Genomic DNA, 4,617 nt, shown 5'->3' on the forward strand with positions numbered 1-4,617 from the left:
TGTAATGTCCTTAAAACAAGTGAAAATGAGGCTCAGTATTGTGTGTGGCCTCCACGTGCCTGTATGACCTCCCTACAATGTCTGGGCATGCTCCTGATGAGGTTGCAGATGGTTTCCTGTGGGATCTCCTCCCAGACCTGGACTAAAGCATCCGCCAACTCTTGGACAGTCTGTGGTGCAACGTGACGTTGGTGGATGGAGCGAGACATGATGTCCCAGATGTACTCAATCGGATTCAGGTCTGGGGAACGGACGGGCCAGTCCATAGCTTCAATGCCTTCATCTTGCAGGAATTGCTGACACACTCCAGCCACATGAGGTCTGGCATTGTCCTGCATTAGGAGGAACCCAGGGCCAACCGCACCAGCATATGGTCTCACAAGAGGTCTGAGGATCTCATCTCGGTACCTAATGGCAGTCAGGCTACCTCTGACGAGTACATGGAGGGCTGTGCGGCCCTCCAAAGAAATGCCACCCCACACCATTACTGATCTACTGCCAAACCGGTCATGCTGAAGGATGTTGCAGGCAGCAGATCGCTCTCCACGGCGTCTCCAGACTCTGTCACGTCGGTCACATGTGCTCAGTGTGAACCTGCTTTCATCTGTGAAGAGCACAGGGCGCCAGTGGCGACTTTGCCAATCGTGGAGTTCTGTGGCAAATGCCAAGCATCCTGCATGGTGTTGGGCTGTGAGCACAACCCCCATTTATGGACGTTCGGCCCTCATACCACCCTCATGGAGTCGGTTTCTAACCATTTGTGCAGACACATGCACATTTGTGGCCGGCTGGAGGTCATTTAGCAGGGCTCTGGCAGTGCTCCTTCTGTTCCTCCTTGCACAAAGGCGTAGGTAGCAGTCCTGCTGATGGGTTGTTGCCCTCCTACGGCCCCATCCATGTCTCCTGGTGTACTGGCTTGTCTCCTGGTAGCGCCTCCAGCCTCTGGACACTACACTGACAGACACAGCAAACCTTCTTGCCACAGCTCGCATTGATGTGCCATCCCGGATGAGCTGCACTACCTGAGCAACTTCTGTGGGTTGTAGAGTCCGTCTCATGCTACTACAAGTGTGAAAGCACAACCAACATTCAAAAGTGACGAAAACATCAGCCCAGAAAGCATTGGCACTGAGATGTGGTCTGCGGTCCCCACCTGCAGAACCACTCCTTTATTGAGGGTGTCCTTATAATTGCCAATAATTTCCATCTATTGTCTATTCCATTTGCACAACAGCATGAGAAATTGATTGTCAATCAGTGTTGCTTCCTAAGTGGACAGTTTGATTTCACAGAAGTTTGATTTACTTGGAGTTATATTCTGTTGTTTAAGTGTTCCCTTTATTTTTTTGAGCAATGTATATTTGGCTCAAAGGGCCCCAAATGGGGCACATGGAAGTGTGGCAACTGCAAAGAGTGCAGATATATTGAAAAAACGGATACCTTTCAGGATTCGATGGGTGAGCAGGCTTACAAGATTCTGTATTTCATTAATTGTAGAACATCTATGGTCATCTATCAAGCCACATGTTTCGGAATTGCTACCCTCATCAATGTCATCTCTTAGGTGTCAAAGAGATTGCCCGCCTGTATCCTGGGAATAGGAGGGAAAATCTAGCCAAAAAGCTGGCCCAGATTGAATAAATAAATAATAAATAAAAAAGTAAATGGATCACCACTCTAAGAAGTATGACCCCCTGAGGTTTAAACGAACAGTGGGGATTTTCGAGTTTTCTTTAAGTATACACTAGGATTTTTGGTATATTCTCATCTTCAGTGTCTTGTCCTTATTATCAATCGAATAATATAATCAATTGTAATGCAGCGACGTGCTTGCATTACAGTAATGGTCTAGGATGTGTTTTACCTGACCATATACCTTTCCCCTCAGGTGACTGGTCACATGACTGTGACATCACACAGGTCCTGTATGCACAGTAAAGGTCTGTACACATGACTGGGACAGCACACAGGACCTATACACACAGCTGACTGATCACATGACTGTGACATCAGCAAGGTCCTGTCAGTTTGTGTGTGTGTGCACAGGATATATAAACCCTGGTAATTTGAGACAGGTGTGTTCTGTGAGAGGCATGAGGCCTGTTCCCCATGTGTGTGGGACACCGTTTGTGTGAGGCCTAGTGAGGCCGAGAGTGAAGCCTGGCAACCTGAAAGGTCGAGCCTGGATCCTGTGCGTGGATGCCAGTGACCTTTGAGGGAGAGCCGGCTTGGCATACAAGAGTCCTGAAAGGCGCAGACTGGATGTGAGTGAAAACATACCAGTAGCCTTCGAAGGTACGACGGCTGGAGACCCCTACCTGGGAAGCCACACATCCACAGTGGTGGCGGATTAAATGGACTGCAGCAACTAAACCCGGCAAAGGTAATACACTTTGTTACATGGACGTTGATATGGTCATTGATAATTGATTACCTTGCCGTAGGCTGGAGAAAGTGGGCCTGTGTGCCACTTGGCTCATGAACATTGTAGATATGTGTGTCGGCGTGCCACGGAGTCGGACCCGGTGAACTGTGGCTTATGAAGTAATAAACTGCAGCATTGTGAGAAAAACGTAAAGACATTGCACGTGTGCATTGATTGTCGCAGCGAAGCGAGTATCCCCCATTATGATGTCTAGCGCTGCCTTACACAATATATATCATAGTGCATTTCAATGAATAAACATATATACATGTATTGTTGGCTTTATTGTACAGTACATATAGAGAGTTTATAGTGTGTTTATTCACTTTTACATATACACATTATATAAGCAGTAATATTGTGTATGCACGCATTAACTATATTATATATAGAACTTTTTCTATATTTCATACAATTCTATTTTGGCACGTATAATTATATTTAGACTTTGATGCTGACCCGCACTTTTTCCCTTTTCTAATATGGCTGCAGGGTCGCTGTGCTCCACACTGCGCATGCTCCGGTGTGCTCTCGTACCCGATACTGGGATGTTTTCGTTGAACTGCGACCTTTGGTCGTGTTTCGGTGATGCACATTCGGTCGCAGACGGGACGGCTATCCGGACGCGTGGGACAGTAGAGGCGTCCGATAATATGGCGTCCTTGATTTGTAAGTAACCACAGCTGTAATCACCCTATGAAACATCGCCTCTTCCTCCTCCACCTCACTTCCTAATGAATCGGTAGCGAAACGTGCGTTGAAGCATGTGGAAGGGGTGAAGATGTGCTTTTGGATAGTACGTAATAATATGCACAAATGTAACTTTTTATGAACTTATTTCTGTATTCTTTTTTGCATTATGACATTTGATATTGCATGGTGATCACTTTTACTGTTCATCCTATGATTTGGATAGGCATAGTTCCATACATATATAAATTTTCCTTTTTGCTTAAATAATTTGAATACATTTGGATATGCACATATATATATATATATATATATATATATATATATATATAACATGCACAATGCACTTTTTGGATAAAATTCATTTTATAAATAGCAGATTTTTGTGCATTAACAGTGGAATTATGTTTGGATATGTACAGACATAATACCGTATTGTTTGGACTATGAGACGCACCTGTCCATAGGACGCACCTGGGTTTTAGAGGAGGAAAATAGAAAAAAAAATGTGGTCATGAGGCACTGTTAAGGGGGAGAGAGTCTGCTGCTGACACTGTTATAGGGGTAATGTCCCCCAATTCTGTTAATATCACCCATCCTTGTATATATGACCCCCCTTCCTATTATAAGTGGCCCCACACCCATCCTGGCAAGCATGGCATCTCAATCCCCCCTCCTGGTATGCATATCACCCCTTTCCCCCCTCCTGGTATGCATGGCACTCCAATTCCCCATCCTGGTATGCATGGAACCTTCAACCCCATCCTGTTATGTATGGTACCCCTCCATCATGGTTGGCATGGCACACCTCCATCCTGGTATGCATGGCATCTTTCCATTCTGGTATGCATGGCACCCCTCCATCCTGGTTTGCATGGCACCCCTGATCTCCATCCTGGTATGCAAGGCACCCCTGATCTCCATCCTGGTATGCAAGGCACCCCTCATCCTGGTATGCATGGCACCCATCCATCCTGGTATGCATGGCATGCCTGATCCCCATCCTGGTATGCATGGCATCCCTCATCCTTATCCTGGTATGCATGGTACCCCTCATCCATATCCTGGTATGCATGGCACCCCTCAACCTGGTATGCATGGCACCCCTAATCCTTATCCTGGTATGCATGGCACCCCTCATCCCTATCCTGGTATGCATGGTATCCCTCATCCTTATCCTGGTATGCATGGCACCCATGGCACCCCTCATCCCTATCCTGGTATGCATGGTATCCCTCTTCCTGGCATGCATAGCACTCCTCATCCCTATCCTGGTATGCATGGCACCCTTCATCCCTATCCTGGTATGCATGGCACCCCTCATCCCTATCCTGGTATACAAAGCCCCCCTCATCCCTCTTCCTGGTATGCTTGACACCCCTCATCCCTCTTCCAGGTATGCATGGCACCCCTCATCCCTATACTGGTATGCACAAAAGAAATAAACACTTCTACTCACCTTCCTCCCCTCTGCTCCATCGCTGCGTCCTGTTTGCCAGCAC

The sequence above is a fragment of the Phyllobates terribilis genome, unplaced genomic scaffold (assembly GCF_046119375.1).
Source record: "Phyllobates terribilis strain yellow unplaced genomic scaffold, ASM4611937v1 Scaffold_103__1_contigs__length_5881359, whole genome shotgun sequence".
Classification (NCBI taxonomy): domain Eukaryota; kingdom Metazoa; phylum Chordata; class Amphibia; order Anura; family Dendrobatidae; genus Phyllobates; species Phyllobates terribilis.